The 15007-nt window shown below is 41.9% G+C and overlaps 1 non-coding gene across 1 annotated transcript; it reads left to right on the top strand.

The window, feature by feature from the left end:
• Positions 1 to 10025: 10025 nt before the first annotated feature.
• LOC123760973 (U5 spliceosomal RNA) lies at positions 10026 to 10142 on the top strand. Its single transcript, XR_006773189.2, has one exon. It is a non-coding gene; the product is annotated as a U5 spliceosomal RNA (small nuclear RNA).
• The last annotated feature ends 4865 nt before the right edge of the window (positions 10143 to 15007 follow it).

The following is a 15007-nucleotide window of genomic DNA, read 5'->3' as shown; positions in this document are numbered from 1 at the left end:
AATAAGTGAGAAATTTAGCGATACCGCCGACAGAGCGCTGAGGCGAAAGAGGTAAACTTATTTCGGGACTAGAAGGGCATGGACCGGTAACTCTAATAAACAGCAATTATTTTATTAATAATAATAATAATAATAATAATTTTATTTAGGTAAGGTACATACATAAAGAGATTTTACAAAGTTTGTTGGCTTTATAGATAGAGCTAGTACATACAATGCCTAAAGTCACTATTACGCAAAGCGTTTCGGGCAGGAAAAACATTAATGACTAAAGCTTAAAACTAATGGGTAAAAAGAATAAGATGTGTTGAGTACAAATAAAAATAGAGGTAAAAGAGGGGGGAACATTGTTGAAAAAGCAGCACAAATGCAATTACAAATTATTACAGAAAAGGATATATGGTTAAAACCTTATTCTTTGCAATATTTCTCTATGGTTGTGCTATCATCAGTTTCATTCTGTATCTTTACTGTTTGGATATATTTATAAGTGTGCATTGTTTTCATAACATAATTTGTGTTATCTGTTTGACACGTGCTAAAATATATGGTGATGATCCTTGATATGTTACATACGCCATCTGAAAGTTAAAACCTTAACCGTACTTTTATTTCATACTCGTGAAAATAAGCAGCAAAAGCGTCGATATATGATATCGATAGTATCTAAATAATGTAGTACTCGTTAACTTAATAATAACGCTCTATTACTCTCTCATCTATCCTTATTTCAATTATGGTGCTTGGGGTTCTACTACCCAAAATCATCTACATCTTCTAATTACTCAACACAAATCTTCTATAGAACAATAACAAACTTTGGCCCCAGACAGCTCTCGGTAACCTTATTTAAATCTTTGAATATGTACTACTGTCCTAGTTGTACTCACTTAGTTGTGTTTTCGGGGATTGAACTCTGGCTCTTTGGTCCCGCCTCTCAACTGTCAATCAACTGTTGTACAGATTCCTGAGCCTACTGGGCTCTATCATATCTACATTTGAAATTGTGTATGGCGTCAGACTCCACCACATCACTGCCTAATGCATTCCACCTGTTAACTACCCTGACACTGAAAAAGTTCTTTCTAACGTATTTCCCCAGTCACTAGGTATTTTCTGCCCGTCTGTTAATTCCTGTTAATTCAGCTAGGATTTACCATTATGTCTTGGTCGGGCTCCGTTAAGTGTTATGTGATCTATTCACTTTATTTTCCCCTTTGTGTCATGACTGTTATACCTAGTTCTAATTACATTTCATCTGCCATTAGGTTTCTGCAGAACGTGTTTGCCATGTCACTAGGCTAAGCTTACTCTTTCTTACTACGGGGGTACATTTTAAGTTAAATATTAGTACTCAAACATCGACATGTTACGGTTTACGGTTTGAAGACCATAGGACTGGTAAGTCGGGAACAGAAGGATGGGGAAGGATGCAGGAAAACTTGAAAAGGATTAGGGTGTGATCGAGGGAGAGGAGGGGGGTAACAGATAAGTGGCCCAACCACTTTGGGGTTGATTGTGATGAGAAGTGATGGATGAATGTGGAGGTGATATATGGTGGTTAGTAAAGGCTTGTTTTTTTTTTGTTTTTTTTTTCCTGGTCAGCTGGCGGTGAGTAGCCATAAAACAGGTGGTGGTTGATTAAGTATAGCTACTCCCCGATTGTCTTGGAGAGCTGTGCTTGTTTTTTTTTATCAGTTGTTGGTGGTTGAGTGGAGTTTTTAAATCCTTAATCGGTGGGTTTCAGGTCGTAGGACTTAGGTGTACAGTGGGGCTGGTGGATGCCATTCATCCTCTTGTGGTAGGTTGCTTAAGATCCTAGGGGGGGGGTACCTTGATACTGCTTCAGGAGGTTGAAGTGGAGTCTCTATCTGGAGTCTCAAGAACGTAGTTGTGATTGTTCCTGCACTCCTTGAAATAAAATAAAGTGAATAGATCACATAACACTTAACGGAGCCCGACCAAGACATAATGGTAAATCCTAGCTGAATTAACAGGAATTAACAGACGGGCAGAAAATACCTAGTGACTGGGGAAATACGTTAGAAAGAACTTTTTCAGTGTCAGGGTAGTTAACAGGTGGAATGCATTAGGCAGTGATGTGGTGGAGGCTGACGCCATACATAATTTCAAATGTAGATATGACAGAGCCCAGTAGGCTCAGGAATCTGTACAACAGTTGATTGACAGTTGAGAGGCGGGACCAAAGAGCCAGAGTTCAATCCCCGAAAACACAACTAAGTGAGTACAACTAGGACAGTAGTACATATTCAAAGATTTAAATAAGGTTACCGAGAGCTGTCTGGGGCCAAAGTTTGTTATTGTTCTATAGAAGATTTGTGTTGAGTAATTAGAAGATGTAGATGATTTTGGGTAGTAGAACCCCAAGCACCATAATTGAAATAAGGATAGATGAGAGAGTAATAGAGCGTTATTATTAAGTTAACGAGTACTACTGTTACGACCCTGGGTTCTCCAGTGGAAACCAGAGGTCAAAATTGAGCTATTAAACTTTCTGGTAGTACAGTTGGGTGCATCACTAGCGGCAATTGTTTGTATCTTCCCTGCCAGACGTAAGACTATTATTGTTTCTCAAAGAGCATTTAAAGACTGAGCTGGGGGTTGATTATTAAATAATAACATAGGCACCAACTTTGCTTACTAATACTTTCTAATCATTTGTAAAGTAACAATACATTGCATAGGGGAAGATCTTTAATGTGCTTAGCTGCACGATCAATTAGGCTCCTTCCGGCACCACGACATGGGAGGCCTAGCTGGTCGCTAGAAGGTCCTTCTCTGGCTGGTGTTCGTGCGGACGAGACCTACTCTGTGGCTGCACCCCTACTCTTCTCCCTTCTCCTCTTACTTATTTCCCTTACCTGAAGTTCCTGTATCCTTAAGTTAAGTACGTGGCATTATTAAGTGTACCTACTCTGGTAGTAACGATTGGTGAGACCTGGGGGTAGTATTTGCCAGTGTTTTGGGTACCCCTAAGTGTTGTGTTTTGTATTAGGGTCCCACGTGGTTTCCCTACCCTAAGCTGCATCCAGCTTCAGTGCTTATCCAGTAGTACTTTACCCTAGCTCGTTAATAGTGTAAACCTTGTATCCTGCCTAAGTGGACCAAGGCTTTTAACGTAAGATAGTGTGGTAAAGTTATTATTATTATTGTTATTGGTGTGAGTGTATATGGGGGGTTGTTAAGGGGTTAATAAATAAGTACATGAATTACAGAGTATCCCTTCTTCCAGTGTGGGAGCGCATTGATCAACCCTTAGACTAACATATATGGTCTAGTAGCAAGTTATTACTACTGTGGATAGTTTATTTTGGGGGCCGGGCCTTTTAGCTCTCCCATATTTGATACTCTTGTCTTCTAACTACCCTTACCCCTTAATAGTACCAGTACCCCATAGAAGCCCCACACATATATTTATAACAAGTGGTTGGCCAGTCCGGGATGAACATTATTAGTGTAAAAAATTAGATTCTTGAGTGCCAAAATTAAAATTTTTTGTTTTCCGCAGAACGGTTGTGTGCTAGCCTAGGGTCCAGCTCATCTAGCAAAGGACATTCTTGCACTGACTGGACACCCAGCTGGATCCCTTCACGATTAAGGTTAGTGTGGCCTTGTGTTAGGGGCCGTGCAAATTTTTGTTTTTTTCCAATTTTTATTTTTTAATTTTTTCTTTGGCTGGGAGCTAAAATTGTTAGTGATGTCATCTGAAATGCAGAGACTGGCAATGGAGCCTTCAGTGGTAGAGATAAAGAAACTTAAAAAGTCTAATTTAGTATTGTTAGGCAAGGAATTTGGCCTAGAATTAAATGACGCGGATAAAAAGTGGACTTTGGTGAATGAAATATTACAACATTGTATTGATGAAGAACTATTGGCAAGTGATACACCTTTATGCCAGCCTAGCCAAGCAGAAAGTGCAACTCATAGGGATAGAGAATTAGCTTTAGAGTTAGCAAAAATAAAATTAGAGGAACAAAGACTCAAAACCGAGGAGGCTAGAATTAGAGCGAATGCCACTGGACCTCCACCTGCCGGGGATTCAAACCCCAGGCATTATGAGAAAAAGCATAATTTGCCTGAATTTTCCGAGTCAGACCCTGAAAGGTTTTTCAACCATTTTCAGAGATTGGCCATGTCCATGAACTGGCCAAAGGAAGAGTGGGTGAAAATCCTACAGGGAAGACTTAGGGGGTAAAGCACAAGATATTTTTATAAACATGCCTGACGACGAGTGTTTTGAATATGATAAAGTCAGGGAATGTATTTTGCGGGCATATGAAATTACTCCTGAAGCTCACCGCCAAGTTTATCGCAACCTTAGGCCTACTCACAACCAACCGCTCACTGAATTTGTGAATGATCAAATTCGATTGTTTGATAGATGGATTCGCTCGGCGAAAGCCGAAACATACGAGGCTCTCAGGAACTTAGTTTTAATGGAGCATTTTATAGATATTATGCCAGAGAACGTATCACAGTACATTAGAGGAAGGGTAGAGGTAAATTCTAAAATAGGGGATTTGGCCAAGTTGGCAGAAAACTACCAATTGGCGGGCAAAAGGCCCAATAAAAATAATTATACCCCACAGAGTAGCAAAACTTATACCCACAGCCAGTCCAGACCAGCTCATTCTAACCCTTTACCTAATGCACCTTCTGTTTCAGACATAACTAACCCTGTTAAAGTGTCTAGCCCCACGGCGCCTAAGGGTGAACCGAAGGGTAATTCTGTTAGTAATGTCTCTTCTCCCCGACGTTTTTGTGGTCACTGTAATCGTTCAAACCACAATATTAGCCGTTGTTGGCAACTGTACCCAGAAAAAAGACCCAATGCTCTAGTTGTGACACAGGGCTTGAGGCTTTCAGAAGGGTTAGGGAGTAAGACCTCCAACCCACAGTGGTTGGACTTGCTTACCCCATTCTTATCGAAAGGGAGACTACTTTTGTCTGAGGGTTCTTCCTGGAAGGACGTGGTGATCTTCCGAGACACCGGTGCCATCCAGACTTTAATTTTAGAGAGTGCGTTGCAAGGTGCCAACACTCTCGACACTGGAGAGGTGGTACTGGTCGAGGGTGTCACTAGTGATACTCGAGCAGTACCCCTCCATAAGGTTACCCTGGAATCTGATTTCCACAAGGGTGTTTGTACAGTCGGAGTCACTTCATACCTACCTTTTCCTAATGTTGATGTAATAGTTGGTAATGATTTAGCAGGGGATAAGGTAGGGGACTCCAGACTGCCTATTATGTTGCCTACCCCTAAGGTTTGCCTGGATCCACCCGCCGCAGAGGATAATGTTGTGTACCCTGCGTGCGCCGTGACCAGGTCTATGGGACTTAAATGTAAGGGCAGCCCTGTGCTTGCCAAGGTGGTAAATCCCGAGGACACAAGGAACTTTCCGAGTGGTGAAAACCAAGTGGACCTCGCGGACACATTCATGGCCCGACTCGATGACGTGGCCGAGGACATTGTGGAGAGCCTGCCACCACCATCTACCGAGAGTAGTGGGGAGGTGGAGGAGAACACTGTTGAGCCTCGGCCAATGGCATCTGACCAAGGCCTAGATGCCTCCTTGAGTGAGTTACAGAAAGCTGACCCCACTCTTGCAGATTGTCATGAAACAGCTGTCTCTATGGAGGAAATTGTAGACGCAGCAACTGGGTACTACTACAATGATCGGATTTTGATGAGAAAATGGAGACCACAGAGTGCTCCCTTGTCAAATGAGTGGGAGGTAGTCCACCAGGTTATGTTGCCGACCTGCTATAGAGAAAGAGTTTTGGCAGCTGCTCATGATGATCCTATGGGGGGACATCAAGGTATAAATATTACGTATCACAAAATTTTAAAGTATTTTTTCTGGCCCAAGCTGAAAAGCGATGTGGCAAAATTTTGTAATGCGTGTATTGTTTGTCAACTGGTTGGGAAACCAAACCAGACTCCACCTAAAGCTCCTCTAAAGCCTATTGTCGTGCCAGAGGAACCATTTTCTCATGTGGTAATGGACTGTGTTGGACCATTACCTAGAACTAAGTCTGGTAATATTTACCTAATCACAATGATGTGTATCACTACTCGTTACCCAGAGGCTTTTGCTGTAAGAAACATCCGAGCAAAAACTGTTGTTGCTCGTATGTTGCAATTTTTTTCCACTTTTGGACTGCCTCGGGTCGTGCAAACTGACAATGGTACTAATTTTAAGTCTGATGTTTTTGAGCAATTTTGTAAGGAACATGGAATAACTCATGTTTCCAGCCCATACCATCCACAGAGTCAGGGGGTAATTGAACGTTTCCATCTAACTCTGAAGCAGATGTTGAAGACATCGTGCGAGAGTTCCCACATCTTCTGGGATGAGAATTTACCGTATGTTTTGTTTGCGGCTAGAGAGGGATTACAAAGTTCACTGGGCTGTTCTCCTTTTGAGTTAGTCTTTGGCCATAAAGTTCGTGGACCCTTGCAAATGTTACAGGAGAATCTGTTAGGGAACGTAACGTTAACCGAAGGTTCGGCTTTCTTTGCGCAACACCACCAGAGACTCAAGGACTGCAAGGCGGCTGCATTAAAGTATCTTGGCAAGGCCCAAGAAAAGATGAAAGAACGTAACGATGCTAAATCTAAGTTACGGGTATTTCAACCTGGCGACCCTGTCCTGGTATTAAAGCCTCGACTAGGGAACACTATGTCCCACAAGTACGAAGGCCCCTACATTGTGACAGAAAAGACTGGGGACCTCACGTACAAAGTGAGGCACTCTGACAAACGTAACCAGGTAATGCTCATACATGTAAATCGACTGAAGAAGTTCCAGGGCCCCAGGCCCATTGCACTAACCAATGTTTCCATTTCCAGTGAGAGAGGGGATGATTGTTCTGGGGACCCAACTAATCTCATTTTCAATAATTCTAGTTCTGTGAATGCTGTGGAGGGACTGTCCCATTTGCAGATGGCCCTACGTGAAGAGGTGCAGTCGTTGGTTGATGAATTCTCCAGTCTGTTCGGGGAGGTCCCGACCCAGACTGATGCCATTTGCCATGATGTCGAGTTGACGGACTACACTCCCATTCGCCTTCAACCCTATCGGATGAGTCCAGAAAAGAAGACCATCGTACGGAAGGAGGTCGACTTCTTGCTCCAGCACGGCCTCATCTGGCCGAGCCAGGGCTCTTGGTGCTCACCCTGCCTTTTGGTCCCCAAACCAGACGGCTCCTGGCGATTATGCACCGACTATCGGCAGCTCAACAAGGTGACCATTGTGGATGCCTATCCGCTGCCCCTCCTCGAGGACTGCATCGACGAGTTGGGAAATGCCAAGTACGTTTCGAAATTCGACCTCTCGAGGGGGTATTATCAAATCCCACTCACTGAACGTGCTAAACAGCTAACGGCGTTTGTGACACCCGAGGGTGTTTTTGAGTATCAAGTGTTACCGTTCGGCTTGCGTAATGCTCCGAACGGTAGCTCTCCACGTTCCAGAGACTCATGAACTCTCTACTCGCTAAGGTGCCAAATTGTCGGGCGTATTTAGATGATATCGTGCTGTTTGACAGTAATTGGGCTGACCACATAGCTAGGTTACGCCAGTTGTTTGCCATCTTGAAAAGGGCAAATCTCACCTTAAATGCTAAAAAGTGTCATTTTGGCCAAGGCACAGTGACGTACCTCGGTTATGAAGTGGGCCAAGGAAAAGTGTTACCTCGGCAAGATAAAATCAGTGCCATTCTGGAGTATCCAGTACTAAAGTCTAAAAAGGACGTTCAAAGATTTATCGGTATGTGTGCGTACTATCGACGTTTTTGTCAGAACTTTTCCAGTGTTGCCACTCCTCTCACAGACTTGTTGCGGAAAGCCGTTAAATTTAAGTGGTCATCAGACTGTGCAGAGGCATTTAAAAATTTGAAATTGATCTTAGCTTCCGCCCCAGTGCTTGCTAGTCCAAGGTTCGACCGACCGTTTAAAATTCATGTTGACGCGTCTGACTCGGGTGCTGGTGCAGTGTTGTTGCAAACTGGGGATGATCAGGTGGAACACCCAGTATATTATTACTCTGTGAAATTCGACAAGGCGCAATGCAATTATTCAGTGGTAGAAAAAGAGGCGTTGGCGCTAGTGTTAACATGTAAAAAGTTCAAAGTTTACCTCACAGGTAATATAGTAGAAGTGTACACGGACCATAACCCACTAGTCTTCCTGACTCAGATGAAGGGTAAGAATAAACGCATCCTCAGGTGGGCATTGTACCTACAGGACTTCAATCTTTCCATTACCCACCTACCGGGCAGACTCAACGTGATAGCCGACGCTCTGTCCCGGTTGTCTGAATAACATTCATCTGAGCCACAGAAAGCCATTTACCAACTGTCATGCTTTAGTTAATTTTTTTTTAGGTTCTCCTGTGACATTAAATATTCCGTGTCTAATTTATTTACTTCCCTGTTCTTTTATTTTTTTGTGTATGTTTTTTTTTTTTCTTTCAGAGAACTCCTTTGTATTTTTTTTTTGCAGAGAAATTGTTTTTGATTGATTTTTTGTTTTTGTCATAAGTTTTTTTCTTTTTATTCTCTGTATACTCTTACAAAAAAATATGGCTACTATTCTAGTAGTCACATTTTTTTTTTCTCTGAAGGGGGGAGGAGTGTTACGACCCTGGGTTCTCCAGTGGAAACCAGAGGTCAAAATTGAGCTATTAAACTTTCTGGTAGTACAGTTGGGTGCATCACTAGCGGCAATTGTTTGTATCTTCCCCGCCAGACGTAAGACTATTATTGTTTCTCAAAGAGCATTTAAAGACTGAGCTGGGGGTTGATTATTAAATAATAACATAGGCACCAACTTTGCTTACTAATACTTTCTAATCATTTGTAAAGTAACAATACATTGCATAGGGGAAGATCTTTAATGTGCTTAGCTGCACGATCAATTAGGCTCCTTCCGGCACCACGACATGGGAGGCCTAGCTGGTCGCTAGAAGGTCCTTCTCTGGCTGGTGTTAGTGCGGACGAGACCTACTCTGTGGCTGCACCCCTACTCTTCTCCCTTCTCCTCTTACTTATTTCCCTTACCTGAAGTTCCTGTATCCTTAAGTTAAGTACGGGGCATTATTAAGTGTACCTACTCTGGTAGTAACGATTGGTGAGACCTGGGGGTAGTATTTGCCAGTGTTTTGGATACCCCTAAGTGTTGTGTTTTGTATTAGGGTCCCACGTGGTTTCCCTACCCTAAGCTGCATCCAGCTTCAGTGCTTATCCAGTAGAACTTTACCCTAGCTTGTTATTAGTGTAAACCTTGTATCCTGCCTAAGTGGACCAAGGCTTTTAACGTAAGATAGTGTGGTAAAGTTATTATTATTATTGTTATTGGTGTGAGTGTATATGGGGGGTTGTTAAGGGGTTAATAAATAAGTACATGAATTACAGAGTATCCCTTCTTCCAGTGTGGGAGCGCATTGATCAACCCTTAGACTAACATATATGGTCTAGTAGCAAGTAATTACTACTGTGGATAGTTTATTTTGGGGGCCGGGCCTTTTAGCTCTCCCATATTTGATACTCTTGTCTTCTAACTACCCTTACCCCTTAATAGTACCAGTACCCCATAGAAGCCCCACACATATATTTATAACAACTACATTATTTAGATACTATCGATAACATATATCGACGCTTTTGCTGCTTATTTTCACGAGTATGAAATAAAAGTACGGTTAAGGTTTTAACTTTCAGATGGCGTATGTAACATATCAAGGATCATCACCATATATTTTAGCACGTGTCAAACAGATAACACAAATTATGTTATGAAAACAATGCACACTTATAAATATATCCAAACAGTAAAGATACAGAATGAAACTGATGATAGCACAACAATAGAGAAATATTGCAAAGAATAAAACAATTACTGTTTATTAGAGTTACCGGTCCATGCCCTTCTAGTCCCGAAATAAGTTTACGTTTTTCGCCTCAGCGCTCTGTCGGCGGTATCGCTAAATTTCTCGCATATTTAACTCTGGTTTCCCTTTAAAACACATCAATCTTTCGCCTTTTACTAAAGATTTCCGTGGAGGGGAACAACTCAATGAGTCTTAAATAATTTTTTCTTGGCCCATTAAATTGGGCTTTATTATCCTTAATATTAGTAGTTTAAAGTAATAATACTGGGGCTACTTCGTGGCTTGGACGCCAATAGAGAATCCTGTTTGCAGGAGACTTAAGCGGACTCTCCCAAATATTACCCTAAAGCACAAACTGTAAATTATATAAATCTCCTACCTGCCAAATAAGCAGTCAAATTAGAAGATTAGATAACATAAATAAAAACCCATCCGAAATATCAGTTTCCTGGGAGCGAAAGAAAACCATTGGACCAACCAAGAGATCCTCCTGGTCTAAATAATTCACACTAAGTAACCTCATTCATCTTTACCAACAAGGTTTAAAAAGAAAACGCCGAGAAGGTGGAGAAGAAAACGCCTCCCACGCCGAAGTTCCAGCTGAAGCCTTCCAGCCGAAGTGTCTTTTTTTTCACTCCTTTTCGTTAATGTATTTGGTTGTATTTACCTCTGCTCAAAGTGTTAATCCCGTTTCTCTAAGGAGTTATAGTCCAGCTTTATTTTGAGCATACTTTGTTTTGCAATTTAATTATTTATAATTAGTTATAATTGGTTTATAATTTTATTATTTACACCATTTATTTACGATTATTCATATAATAATTTATTACATTGTTAGGCTTTTCCAACGACGTCGTCCCAGCCGGTGTTGTTCCTGCAGAGGATGGGCCAGCTGGTGGCTCGGCCGTAGCTGTTGCAGCGGGCGCCCTCACAGATTCAGCTAGTTTCAGCAGACGATGTTACAGCTGCTAACGCCCCAGTTCCATCTTAGGCTTCCCGGCAGCCGATGCTTCAGTCATGAACCTCCAGCTGAAGCGTTCCACCCGACGTTGCGCCCATCAATTTAACACTCTTCAGTTTTGTAATTCTCGCTTTCCCAGCTTCATGAATTGTTCCCGTTATTTCTAGGACAGTTATATTCCAGTCTTAAGCCTAAATTGTCTTGCAGCTGGCCCTCTACTTACCACTAAGGTCTTCCCTGGTGGCCAGTTGCCGCTATTTTCCTCCCTTTATCAGATGTTGATGCTCCAGCTGTCGATGTCCAGCTGCAGGTGCCCAGCCCCGATGTTCCAGCCGCTGATGGCAGGATTTTGCAGTTCAACATTCGGCAACGGTCGTTAAGTTGATCCATTATTTTGCACAATTTTGACTATTGGTGTTTGTGTTATACACGCTACGTTAATGTGGGTTTAAGGTCCAGGTACTACCCACGTGCATAATTCTTTAACATATAAAAAATCCCGTGCTTATTGTATTTGAGTTATTAACTAAGCCAGCTAGGTTGTGCTAGTTGCCGTGTCGCAGGCCTCTTGCCTCTTGCTTCAGTTTCCCTGGCTTCGCATTTTCCACTAGCCTACTCACTTTATTCCCGCTCAGGATGCTTTGTTTTATTGCACGTGTCTTTTACTGTGTTTACAGTATGTTTGTTTAACTTTTGCTTTGCCTTAAGTTATTAAGTAAAGTCAGTTAGGACGTGCTAGTCGCGGTGTTACGGGCCCTTGTCTCCTGCTTTAAGTTTCAGGCCCTGCATTTATGTTTAGTTTCCTTTGTAAATTATTACTGTTATTACGGGTAGCCTTGCGGCATATTTGTTGTTTCTCCTGGTTACGTTATGTGGTTTATCATTTACGGCCTAAATGTTTACATTTACCCTATCACAGTTTAATTCAATTGATGCCCTCCCAACACCAGCTACAGGTTTTACTTCCCGGTGGAATTTTATGCTTGTTCGCTCGACTTTGTTTAAGTTGTTAGGTAAGGCCAGTTAGGCCGAGCGAGTGGCTACTCGCCGTCTCGGTTATCTCTACCTTAAGCTTTGACGCCCTGGCGTCGTGCGGTACGCCGTTTTGGTGATTTATAATTTATATTATTTGTGAACAATTTTAAAATATATCTTATGACTGCTAGACTTTCAGTTATGAGTTGTATTACTTCCGCAATTTATAGCATTGCTTTTGCCTCATGCCTAAAAATTCATGCCTAAAAAAAAAAAAAAAAAAAAAAAAAAAAAGCTACTGCGGCGAGGAAGAGAACGCGAGCCGGATATTCCTCTTATCACCATTACAACACACGCAGCGGTGCCGGGTTGCAGCCGCCCAGGGCCTACGTTAATACTATTATCTTCCTTTATTTGCTGGGCTATATGATAGTATTAATATTATTCCGTATCGTTACTGTCATTCCAGTATTATTTTATTAAAAATATAAATTGTTATTATGGTTTGGCGTTGCTTTCTTAATTTCTTCCATTCTGCGGCACTTGCCGTCATCGGTTATTTACGATATTACATTGTATTCTTACATTGTACGATTATTTACGACATTGTATTCTTAATATTATTCCTTATTACAGTTACTGGATGACGGTTCCCTGCCGTCGATTTCACTTTGCCCCTGTTCTAAAAGATGTAGCCGAAGTTCATGGCGTACTAGCTGCGGCTTGCAGACGCTCATTGACAACACAAGACTACACTCAGCGGCCACTTAAGGCAGACTCCTTGGCTTCTATCCAGCCCTATCACCCGTCTGGAAGCAGAGATGGGATGGAGACGAAGGGTAATGTTCCCCGCTCACATTCTACATCCGCTTAGGACACAAGCATGTTATAGATTTGGCTTAAGAATTGGTTCTTATTCCATTTTATTGTTTATGTATATATTGCTTTGTTGTATATACCCGTTCTTGGTATATGTATTGTTTATATTCAAGATTTATAGTGTTTCGTATTATCCCTGTTTATAGTTGCTTTGTGCTTCTTTGCTGCTCTCCTACTGGCTTTCTCCCACCTTTGCTCTTAGCAAAGGTACTGCCCCCTTCCGTTTGCTGGAAGATTCTTAGAATTGTTAGCCCCCTTCATTGCTACAGTATAATTATTCGGAAAACTCTTTATTCATCCAGGATTGTTAATTAAGGAATCTCTTAATTCCTGTGCCGGGCTCCCTCCCCCCGTTTTTCGTCTCCGTATTGATTCAGCTAGGGTTTCCCTCTCGTCTGTGCCCTTGCCTGTCACGATAACACTGCATGCCGCTTCTGCCCACCCTTACTGCCTTATATCTTTCAGCCCGGGGGGAGGTGATCTACGCGACAAAAAATCGACGCACGCTCCGACTGGACCAGGTATCGCTTACATGGTCAGGAATCAACACTCTTAGGATCCTGCAAGCGCAGTGCAGGACGCACGCATACCCTAGCCCAGCGAGCGCCCCCCGGCAAGTTCTACCCGGCCCGTGCCCAGTGAACAGGCAACACTTCTTCAGGGCGATTAATTCGCGCCGCCCTCGCAGAGCTAGGCTCGCCTTCAGCCGACCACGCCCTCTTACCTTTAGAATTGACAGGGCCACTCGGCTCTCTTGACGGGCTAGCCATCGGAGTTAACGGCAGGTCCAGCAACCAGCCGGAACACCCAGCTGACTACGTCCGGGACGTTGTTGCACTGCCACTCTGAGGCCTCCTTGCGACCAGCGGGCCTCGCCCTTCGGGGGGGGGGGGGGGGGGGTCCGGCCAGCTGGCCTGCGGTGGGGGTGCAGCGCCGGTCCCCAAGTGTCCCGCTGTCCGCAGCTAATCCTTTGCCCAGTCTACATGCTAGTAAGAGTAAGGAACCCCTTCTCCTTAATCCTTCTCCCGCTGGCCCTCGCGGGATTGGGGGTGCTCCGCCGGAACCCCCAAAGTGATAAGCCTGCAGATAGCTAAGAAATATTCCCATGAATTGTAATTAGTCTAATTAATGCAACTTTCATTTACTACCTATGGATGTAGTTATTAATTGTAATTGATCTCTACTTTATCATTAAGGATTATTCATTATAATTATTCCTTAATACTTTATTGTTATGCACTAGTCAATAATTATTTATCATTCATCCTAATTAGCTATTTGATTCATTAAAAATAATTGCTTATCATTATACTATTTATTATTATTATTTATTATATAATAATAATTTTATTATTTATTAATTTATTATTTATTAATTTATATAATAAATTAATTTATTATATATTAAATTATTATATATTAATTTATTATATATTAATTTATTATTTACCATTATAAAATAAACAAGTCCCCAATCTGAGCACGTTTTCTTCCAACCTCAGAAAGAACTTTTTCAGTGTCAGGGTAGTTAACAGGTGGAATGCATTAGGCAGTGATGTGGTGGAGGCTGACGCCATACACAATTTCAAATGTAGATATGACAGGGCTCGGGAATCTGTACAACAGTTGATTGACAGTTGAGAGGCGGGACCAAAGAGCCAGAGTTCAATCCCCGAAAACACAACTAAGTGAGTACAACTAGGACAGCAGTACATATTCAAAGATTTAAATAAGGTTACCGAGAGCTGTCTGGGGCCAAAGTTTGTTATTGTTCTATAGAAGATTTGTGTTGAGTAATTAGAAGATGTAGATGATTTTGGGTAGTAGAACCCCAAGCACCATAATTGAAATAAGGATAGATGAGAGAGTAATAGAGCGTTATTATTAAGTTAACGAGTACTACATTATTTAGATACTATCGATAACATATATCGACGCTTTTGCTGCTTATTTTCACGAGTATGAAATAAAAGTACGGTTAAGGTTTTAACTTTCAGATGGCGTATGTAACATATCAAGGATCATCACCATATATTTTAGCACGTGTCAAACAGATAACACAAATTATGTTATGAAAACAATGCACACTTATAAATATATCCAAACAGTAAAGATACAGAATGAAACTGATGATAGCACAACAATAGAGAAATATTGCAAAGAATAAAACAATTACTGTTTATTAGAGTTACCGGTCCATGCCCTTCTAGTCCCGAAATAAGTTTACGTTTTTCGCCTCAGCGCTCTGTCGGCGGTATCGCTAAATTTCTCGCATATT

This window comes from Procambarus clarkii, chromosome 3 (genome assembly GCF_040958095.1).
Source record: "Procambarus clarkii isolate CNS0578487 chromosome 3, FALCON_Pclarkii_2.0, whole genome shotgun sequence".
In the NCBI taxonomy this organism is placed as follows: Eukaryota; Metazoa; Arthropoda; class Malacostraca; order Decapoda; family Cambaridae; genus Procambarus; species Procambarus clarkii.
This window is presented reverse-complemented; position numbering and strand designations above follow the sequence as displayed.